Source organism: Balaenoptera acutorostrata, chromosome 8 (assembly GCF_949987535.1).
Source record: "Balaenoptera acutorostrata chromosome 8, mBalAcu1.1, whole genome shotgun sequence".
Lineage (NCBI taxonomy): Eukaryota > Metazoa > Chordata > Mammalia > Artiodactyla > Balaenopteridae > Balaenoptera > Balaenoptera acutorostrata.
The window spans coordinates 3,569,556-3,586,228 of NC_080071.1; positions in this window are offsets into that span (position 1 = coordinate 3,569,556).

Sequence of the window (16,673 nt, forward strand, 5' to 3'; positions counted from 1 at the left end):
CTTACATCAGGTAATAATTACACAGACCTTGGTCCTGGCTGTGGACCCTGCAGTGGCCTGTGTATCAGCTCCATTTCCTCTCATCTGTGGTCTGAGAGACCCTGGAGAACACAGTCCTAAACAGTCACCTATTCATAAGAGCCTTTGTGGAAGTCCAGGATAGATCATGTGATAGGTCACAAAACAAATCTTAGCATATTTAAGACTGAAATCATGCTAAATATTGAGTTGGCAAAAAAGTTCGTTCTGTTTTAAGTAAAAATAAAAGACACATTTTTCATTTTTACCGAGAACTTTATTGAACAGCGTATTCATTAACCAAACGAAATTTTTGGCCAACCCAATATTTTTGCCTGACCATTACAGTATGAAATCAATAACAGAAGGCAAACTGCAAAATTCACAAATATGTGGAGATTAAACAACATGCCACTGAACAACCAATAGGTTTCAGAGAAAAATCAAAAGAGAAATCAAAAAATATCTTGAGACAAATGAAAATGAAAACACAACATACCGAGACTTAGGGGATGCAGCAAAAGCATATCTAAGAGGGAATTTTGTAGTGATAAACACCTGCATTAAGAAGAAATAAAGAGCTCAAATAAACAACCTTTAATTTACACTTAAACCCAAAGAAAAACAAATTAATCCCACATATAGCAGAAGGAAGGAAACAGCAAAGATAATAGCAGAAATAAATAAAACAGAGCCCAGGAAAACAATAGAAAACATCAACAAACTAAGAGCTGTTTTTTTTGAAAAGGAAAGCAAAATTGACAAATCTTTAGCTAGATTAACTAAGAAGAAAAAAGACTCAAAAATGTAAAATCAGAAATGAAAGAGGAAATATTACAACTGAAACCACAGAAATACCAAGGATCATAAGAAACTACTATGAACAATTGTACAGCAACAAATTTGATAGCCTAGCAGAATGGGGTAAATTCCTAGAAACATAGAATCTATCAAGACTGAATCATAAAGACACAGAAAATATGAACAGACCAATAATGAGTGAGAAATTTTAATTAGTAATCAAATATCTGCAAACAAAGAAGAGCTCAGGACCAGGTGGTTTCCCAGGTGAATTCTACCAACCATTTAAAGAAGAATTAACACCATCCTGCTCTAGTACTTCCAAAAAATTCATGTGGAGGGAGCATTCCCAAATTCATTTTATGAGGCTAATGTAACCCTGATACCAGAGCCAGAAAAGGACACTAAAAGAAAAGAAAACTAATGGCCAATATCCCTAATGAATACAGAGTAAAAGTTTTCAACAAAATATTAGCAAACCAAATTCAACAGCACATTAAAAGAATTATACACCATGACCAAGTGGGATTTATCTCTGGGATGCAAGGATGGTTTAACATACATAAATTAATAAATGTGATAGCTTATATTAATAGAATTAAAAATCATATGATCATCTCAACAGATGCAGAAAAAGCATTCGACAAAATACACCATCCTTTCGTGAATAAAACTCTGAAAAAACTGGGTATAGAAGAAACAAACTTCAACATAATGAAGGCCATATTTGACAAACCCACAACTAACATCATACTCAACAATGAAAGCCTGAACAATTTTCCTCTAGATCATGAAAAAGCCAAGGGTGCCCACTCTCACAACTCCTATTCAACATAGTACTAGAAGTCCTAACCAGAGTAAATAGGCAAGAAAAAGAAATAAAAGCTATCCAGATTGGAAAGGAAGAAGTAAAACTGTCTCTGCTTGCAGATGATGTGATCTTATATATATAAATTCCTAAAGACTTCACCAAGAAACTGTTAGATCTAATCAACAAATTCAGTGATTGCAGGATACAAAATCAACATACAGAGATCAGTCATGTTTCTATACGCTAACAGCAAGATATCTGAAAAGAAGTAAACAATCCCATTGACAATGGCATCAAAAGCAATACAACACTTAGGAATAAATATAACTAAGAAAGTGAAAAATTTGTATTCATACACTGAAAACTGTAAGACTTTAATGAAGAAATTGAAGAAGACACAAAGAAATGGAAAGATATTTTGTGCTCATGGATCAGAATTAATATTGTTAAAATAGCCACACTACTCAAAGCCATCAATAGAGTCAAACATGGTGACTATAGAGTACTCTATAATATTCTTGAAAGTTGCTAACAGAGTAGATCTTAGATGTTGTCACCACAAATAAAAAAATGGCAATTATGTGAGGTGATGGAGGAGTTAACTAAGTCTACTGTGGCAATCATTTCACAATATATAAGTGTAGCAGATCATCAAGTTTCACACATTAAACTACATAATCTTACATGTTAATTATATCTCAATAAAGCTAGAAATTAAATATATTGTAATAGGTACATTCAATTCATAAGGAGACTTGCACAAACCTGAGATGGCTGCAGAATATGGAAAACAGATTACAAAGTCAATTTGTATGAATCAAAATAGAAAGCTAAGTTGACCTATGAACCAGTGGTTATTCATGTAGAGAATCAGAACAGGAACATAAGAAAAAAAAAGCCAAAATTTTTTTTTTGAACTGACAATCTGGGAAAAATTAGTTTCCAGGAGCCATTCAGCTGCAAAATTGCTAGGACCTTGTCTACAATATGGACCTCCAGATTTTTAAACTCTCTGGCTTGTTTTTAAACATGCATGCTTGCTACCCTAACCGAAAGATCCAGTAAGGCCTTAAGATGGCATTCATGGGCAGTCTCTTATACAGCTTCTCAGAAGATGATCCTACGGGTGTGAGCAGTCAGTCATGTTCAGGACTAGATGGTGGTCCCTGAACATTACACGCTGCTATGTATTCATCTTTCTTCCGTACCTCACTGCTTTTCTTCACTCCTGCTGTCTGGAATGGCAATCACTAATAAAGTAGCAGCAGATTAAAAATTGCATTCATATGCTTCCTCTGAGGGACCTTATCTCAGAGGGTGAGTATTAGAAAAAGGTATGGTTCTTCCAGGACAAGGGCTTGGCTAGGTCCATCCTGAAATGTAGGTTGTTAAGGAATAAGTTAGGGTGTGTGAGGGTGAAGATTTTGGTTTACCTGATTTACCTTAGATTTAGAGTGTCAAGGGAGTGTTGAATGCTATCACATATCTCTTTTTTCTCACATATTTTTTTCTCCCATTGCTTGGAAAAAGGTGCTTAACCAGAATCTATTAAAATTTCTCCTTTTTACTGGACCCAAACAGTGTCAGCATCAGTGATTCTTCTGAGAAAATGCTTTGGATTTTTACTTAGATCTGCTTCATGGAGGATGAGTTTAGGGGCAAGTCTAGAAAAGGTAGTTCCAAAGTGTCAAGTCTATGATCTCTTCCACTTCTGTAAATTAAAAGTAATATTTAAATACCTAAGTGACTTGAAAATCTATTATCAGCATCAAGGAGAGAAATTAGCTCATTGATTGGCTCTGAAAATTGAGCAAAGGCTCAAAATGGAAAACCCCAGTTTCTACTGTCTCTTGGGTGCTGAAGTTGTTATCACCACAGAACTGTGAACATAGAACATTTTTAAAGGGCAAATTATCACAATGACTGAAGTGATGAGGAGTAACCACTAAACTCTTCATAAAAGACCCCAAATCTGGTTAGGAAAGGGGCAGTCTGCTGAGATATTTAATTACCACAAATTCCTTTTTTCATTTTACTTCCTCTTATATGAAGGACATTTTATAGACAGGCTTGTAACCTAACAGTGCTTTAGCTTTAAACCTGTTGAGGTTATCTACACCTAATCACGAAATTCAAACCTACCCACACACAAGGAGGAGAGATAGGGTGTAAATTGTCCCATACCCCATTTTCCAAGGTGCTTATAAATGTTGAACATTTCTGTCATTTGTCTACATAAGTGAGACCTGGTGTACCTGAAAAGTTCTGTCCAACGCTTTTCAGAAAGATAAAAAGCTTGACACGTATCCTTATTGCTTTTTGCTTGTCAAGGGAGAAGGCCTGAAAGTCCAGCCTGGGTGAAAAGGTAAGGAGAAGGAAGAAATTCTTTTCCGTAACTTCTGTGCAGTTGCTGTTTTACGTTCCCTTCTCCTGCTTAAGACAGTGGGTTGTCAGCCATCCACTTACCCTCAACCACATTCTAGGCCTGGTAAAAACAGCTGTTAAAAGGAAATATAGCATTTCCTTTCTGCTCATTTCAGAATATACTGTCTCCGTTTTTATCACATTACTGAGACTTCGGCACAGACTTGCTTACGGTTGTCATTATCTGACTGTGGTCCTAATAACATATGGTAATATTTTTCTAACTATACTTCCTGCAGAATATCAAAAGATCTCATCTTCAAATGGCCATCTGAAGCAATACAATCAACCACACTATTTTCTAACATAAAAATCCACTTGAAATAAGTATAGATTTAATATGCTGTGTCTTTATAAATACACGGGTAACTTTTTCTACCTAATACAGTATTACTGCACTACTGTATTAGGTATTTACTTTCTGTAAAGTAGTTTTCTTCTCTGTTTTGAAGTGTTTATTTTGCCTATGCTTTGGTTTACAACTATGTTGGAATTTGCTCTGTTCATTAAAATAAGATTGGATTGCATATGGGTAAAGTCTAATTTCTACAATTTCATGGTACATCTTGAGCTGACAGACTTGAGAAATTTTGTTACTTGCGCTAAAACAGTAAACTCTGCAAATATAACTCATTCCTCCACTTACTGTAATGTCTCTTAAATACTTCTTTGGGGATTTTACTCCATTAACCTGTGGTTATTTTCTCTTCTAATTCACATACAACTCTAGTTTTATGTGCATTTATTCAAGCATTCACTTGTAATTTTAAAAGAATTCCCTATAAAACAACAGTCTCCATATACCTGGTAGGACTGTCCACATCTCAACAGGTGCCAGGTGCCATTTGAATAGAGCAATGTTGACTACCTGGACACCAGCAGGTGGGTATGAAGAGATTATCCTCTTTAGTTTTTAATAACTTCATAGTAAGTAGACATATTGGCTCAAGTAATTTAAATATACATTTAAGTAAATAAAATTTTATATCTAGCTTTGTTAATCACTCTCTTGGCTTTGTTCATTTCTTCCAGGCTCAAACATAACTCAATATACTACAAAAGAATATTTTTCATGACTTTGTAATAAAATCTCTATCCCAAAGGTATAAATAAAGCAAGAAATTAAAATTTTTAAGAGTAAATGGAAATAAAGCAGATCAAGTGTTAGAGATATCAGTTGTGCAGAGGCAAAAAAATTATATAAATGGATTGCTGATAGGGACCAGAAAGGGCAGCCAGAAAGTACTTAGAGGCCATGGAAAAATGTTATCAATTTGAACCATGGAAAGATACGACTAGTTAAAAATGCTACTGGACATAGTTAATAAATATACCATTAAAATAAAGGGATAAAAGATATGTACTAAAGGTGTTTTTCCTATAAGGCCTGAGATATAAATTGCAATGGTTTAATAATTCATTGTCAGTTATGCTAAAGAATGTGTCACTTTCTGGTTCCATGTCTTTTTACTGATAATCTATATCCTACCCTAGGAAAATTATACAACCTCTAGGGCTGTCAGTTTCTTCCGCTCCAAATTGACAAAGAGTTTAAGGCTAAATATGTTATAGCTAAGATTACTTCCAGCTTATATAATATATATATATTTTTAATTTTACAACAGCTTTTGATTTACAGAAAAATTGCCAAGATGGTACAGAGAATTCCTATATACCCCATGCCTAGTTTCCCCTATTATTAACATCTTTTTTTTGTATTATACATTTGTTACAATTAATGAGATAATAACAATACATTGTTATTAACTAAAGCCCATATTTTATGCAGATTTCCTTACTTTATATCTGATGTCTCAGTACCACATTGCATCTTGTCATCATGACTCCTTAGGCTCCTCTTGGTTGTGACAGTTCTTCAGACTTAGCTTGTTTTAATGTTAAATACCTTGACATCTGGAGGTGCACTGGACAGGTATTTTGTAGAACATTCTTCAATTGGTCCGCTTAGCTTTTTAAAAACATTTTATTTATCAGTGATATTTGTAATACAATGGTTGACACATAGAAACTAATAAGTAGCACATGAATGAATGAATAAATAAATGAAAAACTGAATGTTTCATTCAGGTGTAGAAAGTGATGAATCAATATTAATCAAGAAGTAACTCTTGGGTCTGGATTTTGATACCACACTAGCACTGTATCATTCAAGTTTAACAAAAACCAAACTGGAATCTTTCATTATTTTTTTGTTTTCTGAGTCAACTTAGCCACATTTCAGAAAAAGACTAATTTAGGGGCTCAAGACGGTGTAGTAGAAGGACATGAGCTCACTCCCTCTTGTGAGAACACCAGAATTACAAATAACTGCTGAACAATCATCGACAGGAAGACACTGGAACTCACCAAAATGATACACCACATCCAAAGACAAAGGAGAAGCCGCAATGAGATGATAGGAAGGTCACAATCACAATAAAGTCAAATCCATAACTGCTAGGTGGGTGACTCACAAACTGGAGAAGAATTATACTACAGAAGTCCACCCACTGGAGTGAAGGTTCTGAGCCCCACGCCAGGCTTCCCAACATGCGGGTCCAGCAACAGGAGGAGGAATTCCCAGAGAATCAGACTTTGAAGGCTACAGGGATTTGACTGCAGGACTTCGACAGGACTGGGAGAAACAGAGACTCCACTCATGGAGGGCACACACAAAGTAGTGTGCGCATTGGGACCCAGGGGAAGGAGCAGTGACCCCATAGGAGACTGAACCAGACCTACCTGCTAGTGTTGGAGGGTCTCCTGGAGAGGCAGGGGTGGCTGTGGCTCACTGCCAGGACAAGGACACTGGCAGCAGAAGTTCTGGGAAGTACTCCTTGGCATGAGCCCTCCTGGAGTCCACCATTAGCCACACCAAAGAGCCTGCAGTATCCAGTGCTGGGTCGCCTCAGGCCAAACAACCAACAGGGAGGGAACCCAGCCCCATGCATCAGCAGATAAGCAGATTACAGTTTTACTGAGCTCTGCCCACCAGAGCAACACCCAGCTCTACCCACCACCAGTGTCTCCCATCAGGAAACTTGCACAAGCCTCTTAGATAGCCTCATCCACCAGAGGGAAGACAGCAGAAGCCATAAGAGCTACAATCCTGCAGCCTGTGGAAGAAAAACCACATTCACAGAAAGAGAGACAAAATGAAAAGGCAGAGGACTAAGTAACAGATGAAGGAACAAGATAAAACCCCAGAAAAACAACTAAATGAAGTGGAGATAGGCAACTTTCCAGAAAAAGAATTCAGAATAATGAGAGTGAAGATGATCCAAGACCTTGGAAAAAAGAATGGAGGCAAAGATCGAGAAGATGCAAGAAATGTTTCACAAAGAAAAAAGAACTGGAAGAATTAAAGAACAAACCCCTAGAAGAATTAAAGAACAAACAAACAGAGATGAACAATACAATAACTGAAATGAAAAATCCACTAGAAGGAATCAATAGCAGAATAACTGAGGCAGAAGAACGGATAAGTGACCTGGAAGACAGAATGGTGGAGCTCACTGCTGCAGAACAGAATAAAGAAAAAAGAATGAAAATAAATGAAGACAGCCTAAGAGACCTCTGGGACAACATTAAATGCACCAACATTCTCATTATACGGGTCCCAGAAGGAGAAGAGAGAGAGAAAGGACCCAAGAAAATATTTTAAGAGATTATAGTCAAAAACTTCCCTAACATGGGAAAGGAAATAGCCACCCAAGTCCAGGATGTGCAGAGAGTCCCAGGCAGGAGAAACACAAGGAGAAACACGCCGAGACACATAGTAATCAAAATGGCAAAAATTAAAGACAAAGAAAAATTATTAAAAGCAACAAGGGAAAAACGACAAATAACATACAAGGGTACTCCCATAAGTTTAACAGCTGATTTCTCAGCAGAAACTCTACAAGCCAGAAGGGAGTGGCACCATATATTTAAAGTGATGAAAGGGAAGAACCTACAACCAAGATTACTCTACCCGGCAAGGATCTCATTCAGATTTGATGGAGAAATCAAAAGCTTTACAGACAAGCAAAAGCTAAGAGAATTCAGCACCACCAAACCAGCTCTACAACAAATGCTAAAGGAACTTCTCTAAGTGGGAAACACAAGAGAAGAAAAGGACCTACAAAAACAAACCAAGAACAATTAAGAAAATGGTAATAGGAACATACACATCGATAATTACCTTAAATGTGAATGGATTAAATGCTCCAACCAAAAGACACAGGCTCGCTGAATGGATACAAAAACAAGACCTATATATATACTGTTTACAAGAGACCCACTTCAGGCATAGGGACACATACAGACTGAAAGTGAGGGGATGGAAAAAGATATTCCATGCAAATGGAAATCAAAATAAAGCTGGAGGAGCAATACTCATATCAAATAAAATAGGCTTTAAAATAAAGAATGTTACAAGAGACAAGGAAGGACACTACATAATGATCAAGGGATCAATCCAAGAAGAAGATATAACAATTATAAATATATATGTACCCAACATAGAAGCACCTCAATACATAAGGTGACTGCTAACAGCTATAAAAGAGGAAATCGACAGTAACACAATAATAGTGGGGGACTTTAACACCTCACTTACACCAATGGAGAGATCATCCAGACAGAAAATTAATAAGGGAACACAAGCTTTAAATGACACAATAGACGAGATAGATTTAGTTGATATTTATAGTACATTCCATCCAAAAACAGCAGATTACACTTTCTTCTCAAGTGCACATGGAACATTCTCAAGGATAGATCACATCTTGGGTCACAAATCAAACCTTGGTAAATTTAAGGAAATTGAAATCATATCAAGCATCTTTTGAATGGACCTAGGGACTGTCATACAGAGTGAAATAAGTCAGAAAGAGAAAAACAAATATTGTATATTAACGCATATATGTGGAATCTAGAAAAATGGTGCAGATGAACCGGTTTGTAAGGCAGAAATAGAGACACAGATGTAGAGAACAAATGTACGGACACCAAGGGGGGAAAGTTGGGGGGGGGCGATGAACTGGGAGATTGAGATTGAAATAGATACAGTAATATGTATAATATAGATAACTAATAAGAACCTGCTGTATAAAAAAATAAAATTTAAAAAAGAAAATAAAAAAAGAAAAAAGAAAAAACAATTAAAATCAAAAAAAAAAAAAAAGGAAACAACCTTGGAGAGGGGGTATTTGGACTCAGAATACACAGAGTTTGTGATGTCTACTCGAGTGTGTTCGGTCTGGGTGAGGCTACCCTCTGCTGATCTAAATAGCTCTCTGAAGACCGTGGGGCATTAGCTCCTGCTGTGGTTAAGGTGACTCTTTTACCAGCAGTGGCAAAAGCCATGCAGCAGCCCCACGAAGAAGATCTTGCCCATCCACACTGGCGCCTTCGTTCCCTAGCAACCAGGGACTTTCCATTTTTGCTCTCAATGGGTTAAGCTGTCTCCTCCCAAGAGCCAACTCGTAGAAAGGTACACCTCAACTAAATTTATTCCCTTCATCTTACCTTGTTTGGAACAACAGTGTAATTAATCTATTATTAGTTTGGAATATGCTATTTCTTTATTAGTTTATTAAGAGACGTTATGTATGCTATTAGAGGCAGTATATATTAAGAGACGTTATTCATCCTATAGGCTACTGGCTTGTGAAATTATTTTAATTCCCACAGTGAACCTGTGTTAAATAAAATATTGGCAAAGAAAAAAAAAAGACTAATTTAGACGTTTAATGAGAAAAAATATTATTAGAAGGCATTTAATAATAAGATAAATGCAAATTTGAGAATGGAAAGGACATTTTTTAAATGGTGAGTTATTCTCAAATCACTACATTCATATTATTTTATTTTCCCACACAATATGGGGAAAGAACGCAAATATAGATGAGGAAAGAGACCAAAAAATGCATTGAAAGACCAAGGATTCAGTCCTCCATTGGAATCAGGAAAGAAGTGAAATTAGGTTATTCTGCCTGTAGGGCAACAATGTGTTAGAAACGGAGTTATGTTAAACATAACCTTTCCTCAACCTTTATTCAAGGTAGTAGGTGAAAATTCTCTTTTCACACATAGTTTCACCATGCAATTACCTCAGAGAAAAAAAAGATAATAAATACAACCTTGACAGGCAATGAAATCTTTTGAAGTAGGCTTTCCTTGTTCTAAAAATCTGGGTTCACCAGATATAATTTCAGACTAAATACAATGTTAAATTCTCTCACAAGAAAATGCACAAACACTATGCAGATTAACAATATATTGATTAATATATTTTGTCCTAATTCAGTAATGTAATAACTATTTACAGAGCATTTGGTTGCATCACTATTATTTCAATTATGAGCTCAGCTAGGTAATAAAACAACAAGCTTTTCCTCAATGGACCATTCCTCAGTTTGTGCAATTTATTTTAAATATTAAGTTTAAAGAAAAAAGAGCTTGCCATCTTATCACTTCTTTCAGGCTGCTATATTTTACCATAATATAGCAAACTAATAATTATCAATCCTTAAATGCCTTTTTTTTGCAAATTAGTTTCAGAAAAGCAATTTAAAAGTTTCTTCATTTTTCTCAGTAGACTACAAGATAATATTCTTTTAATTGCAAAGACTGGAATGCCTGATACTTTCCATTTTTAGTACAGCATATTGACTTTTGCAGTCATTATTCTATTTTGTACGTTTCTAGTGATATTTACTTCACTGCTACTCTATTTCAGATAAATTAAGGAACACTTATTCTGATTCATCCTTTGTGCCAGGGTCAAAAGTGCCTGTTAGAGATGCAAAGAGTTAAAGGTATCTTTTCTAACACCACAACGGGACTCTCGCATGCTCAGGCAAGAGAAGAAAAAATAGGCGCCACAGAGAATGAGACCCACTTCAATCTGTATATGTGACTCTTCTGCAAATGCATACAGCTGATGCTACTTAGTGTACATAAAAGACATAATGAAAATCTCTGTTAATTATTATTATAAGGAAACTTGGTTGGCTTGATTAAAATTCACAAATTGTTTTAAACACAAATTTAAAATAACATAAAATCAATAGAATATAAATATTCTTCCTTATGAAAACAAGATTAACATTACCTCATTGATCATTCCATCATGAGGATAAAACAGAACAATGTACAACAAAATATTTTGAACTAATGCCAGGCATATGATATACATTTAATAAATGAATCTGCTCTTCTCTCTATATTCATATTTTCCACATATTTATTTCACTGCATTTACCAAAACATTTTTTTTACATATTTTGACCAAAATAAGTTTTAACTGTTTTGTATGTTTTCCTTCCTTCTTATGCAATTTCTTAGGATTATTTTTTTAAGTTTTCCAATGTCAGCACCTAAAATATCAGTATACTTTTATGTGACACACTTGTGTGTGAGTCTGTTTACTAAATGGTCCCAAGCTTCTATGATCTGGTTTATTTGAATTAGCTTTAAAAATATTTTTGTTAATTAATTTTGGACTGTAAATAAAGTTTCTTCTAACAAATATACACCTGTGGGCTTCCCTGGTGGCACAGTGGTTGAGAATCTGCCTGCTAATGCAGGGGACACGGGTTCGAGCCCTGGTCTGGGAAGATCCCACATGCCACGGAGCAACTAGGCCCGTGAGCCACAACTACTGAGCCTGCGCGTCTGGAGCCTGTGCTCCCCAACAAGAGAGGCCGCAACAGTGAGAGGCCCGCGCACCGCGATGAAGAGTGGCCCCCGCTCGCTGCAACTAGAGAAAGCCCTCGCACAGAAACGAAGACCCAACACAGACAAAAATTAAAAAAAATAAAAAAAATTAAAGAAATACACCTGTAACTGTATTTACACTTCTAATTGTACTTTTTTATTCCATATAAATTGTATCTCCTGAAAACATAGCCCTGAAGTGATGGATGCCTAGAGCACTTTGAATCTATTATCCTCCAGACTGTAGATCCTCAAAAAAATTATTAATACAAAACTTATTGACTTTTTAAAGAACTAATTACATCTATAATATTGTGATCTGACTTTATGTATAAAGCTTAACTAAAGGCATTAAACTTTATTCTTATACATAACCATTTATAATCAACATCATGATAAAATTAAGATTCAAATCATATCCATAGGAATTTCTAGTTAAGCCCAAAGACTCATATTGTAAAGCAGGGTGTTGGTAGCTTGGCTGAAATGAATAGTCACTAAGAACCAAAAATACTCCTTTTACAAGTACATATGTTAGGTGTTGAGTGAGGAACACAAAAAGAGTCAGGATATAATTGCTTGGAATCATTGCTAGAAAGAACATATTCAATAGCCTCACTAAAAATAATGAGCGTGATGCTTAAACTTTCTGGTAGAGCTTATTTAACTTTTGATGATCAGGAAGATAGACTTTTTAATTTAGAGTTCAAAATAAGAAGACATCATTACTGCTTAGGCAGCTGCCTAAAATAACATTTATCTGACATTTTCACCTATATGAAAAGGCATCTTATGAAATAAATGTTTTTTCAAGCCGTGAAGTTAAAATGGTAATCGTATCAGCAAAATTCTTCAAGATTACTCTTTCCTTTGAAAAATGTCATTCAGGGGTTATTATATATTAGATGTAAACTGTATTCTGACTTCTGGTAGTGTGTATACTCAAATGTTATATCTTACAACACTTATATCATTGAAAACAATACAATCTAGAATTTTTTTTCCAATTTCTTAGTTTTGATAAAATAATTATGTGATATTAAGTAATAAATAGCAAATATTTAGGTATCGTTGGTCCATTAGTTAAGGCATTACACCTGGGTGGCCTAATTGCTGATAGCATAAATTGTATGACAGAAACCAAAATGCAGAACCTAATGAAATATTTCCAATTACTTTTTAAAAAATTAATAACACCCTAATACTGAAACATGACAGATGTCACAGAGAAAAAGTATAGCTGATTACCATATATCAACAAAGAAATTAAAACACAAAAAGGAAATTAAGTTAAGCAACATATTAAAATAATAAACATGAGCAAAAACTTTGAGTAAATATATGTTTGATATTATGGTACAAATTAATACAGTTTTGCAAATGAAAGGGTCAAAGGAGGAAAATAACGGGATATCTTTAGAGATGAGAAGAATATAAGGTCACTGACTTGGTATTGCGAGAGTCAGGATTACAAGCAGTCTTTTAATACCTATTTCATTGTGTTTTAAAATTTTTAACCCAATTAAGAAACTATGGACACTTGTGAACATTTAGAGGTGCGCGTAAATTAACTGAATGGAATTTCTTATAACCTGAGTTTTCTAAGACATCTAACTAAGGTCTTGGTTAGAGGCTAGTTAGCTACATGCTTTAAAATCCAAAGAAAGCACCCAATAAAAGGCAATTCTTGCAAGATACAGAAGTGAGCTCTAAGGACTGAATAACCTTTCACTGTGACTGATTTTTTCTTTTGTGATGTTTAAAAATGAAGACTGCCAAACAGATGGAGTTCTAACCCAATTTTGAAAACAATATAACACAGGGAGGAAAAAAAAAACAGAAAAAAAAAACCTTTCGGACAAAATACTACAGGTCAATCATATAAAGCTAAAAACAAAAAGAAAAGAAAAAACACATTATAGCTCACCGATCATTTAGTTGTGTGTGTCTGTTTGTTGTTTGTTTTGTTTCTCCAATTTACAAAAGTAGGAGATTAAAAGTGTACAGTTGTCCAAACCAGTTGGAATTTTTAATTCACTGATAACCCAGTATACCTAGCAGGCAGGAATTTAAGCAAATTTGTCTGAAGATGAGAGTTAACATTCTTCGTTTGATACTAGCTTACACTGCTATCATTAAAGTGTGCACTGTTTGTAAGAAATAAATAAACAAAGCCAATTAAACCCAATGAGAGTCTCAGGGTATCTGTGCCAGCAGTCATGACTGCTTAAGAAGATAGCATTAATCAATCTCAATTTCTTTTTTAAAAAGAAGAACTTCAGCATAGATTTCTTCCAAAAACAGCATCCTTAGCACATTTTTATAGAAAAAAAATCATCCTCTCCCTCAGGAAAGCTGAACTAGAATGCTTTGTTATCTCCAATTTATTATTTCCTGTAATACATCAAAAAGTGTACTGTTAAGAACTGGCTTTGGCCAACATAAGTTACAATTCCAAAGAGGCTTCAGACCAATGACTACTGAATTTCCTCATTAAAGTCTACCCATCCTCCTTCTTCTTAACAGTGGAAAAAATAAAAGATGATAATCAAGAATTGGAAAGAAACAGACATAACACATCTATTGTTTATTTCAAAGACTGCATGACTATTTGTGTAAGTATAAAATACAGTAGATATTTCAATTTTACTTATTTTGATAGAACACGTAGAACAATTTAAATAGTTTTACTTATAGGCCCTATAAGAAAGGATCACTATAAGTAAATTTGAGGAAATCAAGTTTACATCTGTTTTAGAAAGAGTCATATGGGTCACTTGTATTTAAAAGGAGGTATATGAGAAACATATATCTTGAAATTCAGTTATGCAGTAATAATAGGCCAAAACTTTAAACATATATGCCTCTACACAGTGAAAGGTTAGCCCAATGCAGGTGGAAGATACTCCCAGGAAAAGGGTGGCAAGAGGTTCAGTCTAATTTCCTTGTAACATGCTAGTGACAGACCTGCTGAAATTAAAAAAAATATACACACATACACACACACACACACATTGCTAGCAAGAATAATCCTTATCTGTGGAATGCTTTCAGACTGTTATACTTGGGCCATCTAGGATTGCTTGTGTGAAACCAGTCTGGCTTTAAGGTGCATGGCTTCCTGAAAAATGCCCCCCAAACCATGCATCTATCAGAGAATAAAATAGAGGCAGCTCATGACATAAGCCCCTCATTCTGTGTAAGGGGACTGTGCTCCTCATTTAGAAACCTTATCTTTTAACTGGGCCAGAACAAGTCATGAGAGAAACACAAGAGCCAAAGGGAGGTTTACATTGGAGGTCCAAACCACCTCCCTGCTTCTCCTGTCCCTCACAACCCGAACCTTTGAAATTATTAGTAGAGGTTGATACTGGCTGAGATCTCTGAATCTTGTGAGTTTGACTGACAAACTGATCCTCTGTGTAATCTTAGATGTTTACAAGGCTGCCGGGTATTGTATGTCAGTCAGCCTTTTCCATAAGATACAGAATTTTTAAAAAAATGATTTATGAACAGCACATCTTAGTAACCTTAAAACTCTCTAAGTATGTAGCTAGAAATTAGCATTTAAACATATGTAAAATGTTGTATGTCATTCACCCTTGAGAACTGAGAAGAGGGATTTGTCTTTTTGAATCATTTGGGTGTTGCTGAGAAGTCACACAACTTGTGACTGCTGATGGGTGTTGGCAGATTATGTGGTGAAAATAAATTTTATAGTCAATTTGAGCCTCATCGATTTAAATAATTTTACTAAATTGTTCTTATGCTTGGGGTTACAAAAAAATCATAACTAAAATTCTGATACTGAATAAGATTTAAATATCTCACCACAAATATATGAGGAAGAGGAGAGTCAGATTTATGAAATGAAGGCATGATACTAAAATATTTAGTCAGTTCTAGCAACCATTTAAATATTTATTTTTCCAAATATACACGTATCATTAAAGGTTCAATACAGAAAAGAGAAGTTATTCCAAACATTTTGAGCAGTAAGAGATATAATACAAGAAAATGAGGTTAATGAGATCATTGGAAGAGCTGGGAAAGGAGCAGTCTGCAGGTAATGGCATCATAGTACATCCAGTCCCAAGACGAGAAAGAATCACTGTCCCCAGTGATCAGGCAGATACAAGAAACTACTGCTGATGTTTTGGCTGTTCCAAAGCCTGGTTGTGGCTAGATGGTGGTACATCTATGTTCAGCCTCCACAAAAACTCCTATCTGTTGGGTTCTGAAAATCGATCACCACTACTGCCCGAGGAAGGTCCTCTGTACCTCCCCTGCTTTCCAAAGTTGATATCAATGCATCTAGCTGGCAGAACTTAAATCTGATTTACCACCCTTGTCACCAGGGAGTCTGGGAAATGTAGATTTTTGGCTTCAAGACTGTGAGATCTAGAGAGAGTGTAAAAGTAGGTAGCAATGGATGCTGATTGCCAACAGACATTTTTCAACTCAGTGTATGTCTGGATTGGTTAAATATTTTTGGTCAGTGTCATCGTGTTATCTAGGATATTTCAATAGGGTATGTAGTGATTAAGAGCTCAGATTCTGTACTGATAATCTTCAGGTTATAAACCAGATACCCACCGTGTGAACTCAAATAATTAATCTCTTCTTTCCGAAGATCCCTACGAGGAGCTAGTATTATACTTCCCCTTTCACATATGAGGAAATTACAACCTCATTAATTACCTACATAACTGTTACGCTTGTAAGATCAATAATAAATAACACCTATCACAAATGCTGATACATAATAATTACTCAATAAATATGTTATTTTTATTATACTAACATGACTTATCATACAAATATGTATATATCCAGATAATAAGATTATAGTAAAAATACTTAAATTATACCTTTACATCATTTTCTCTTTATATTGTCCATTAAAATGTACTTT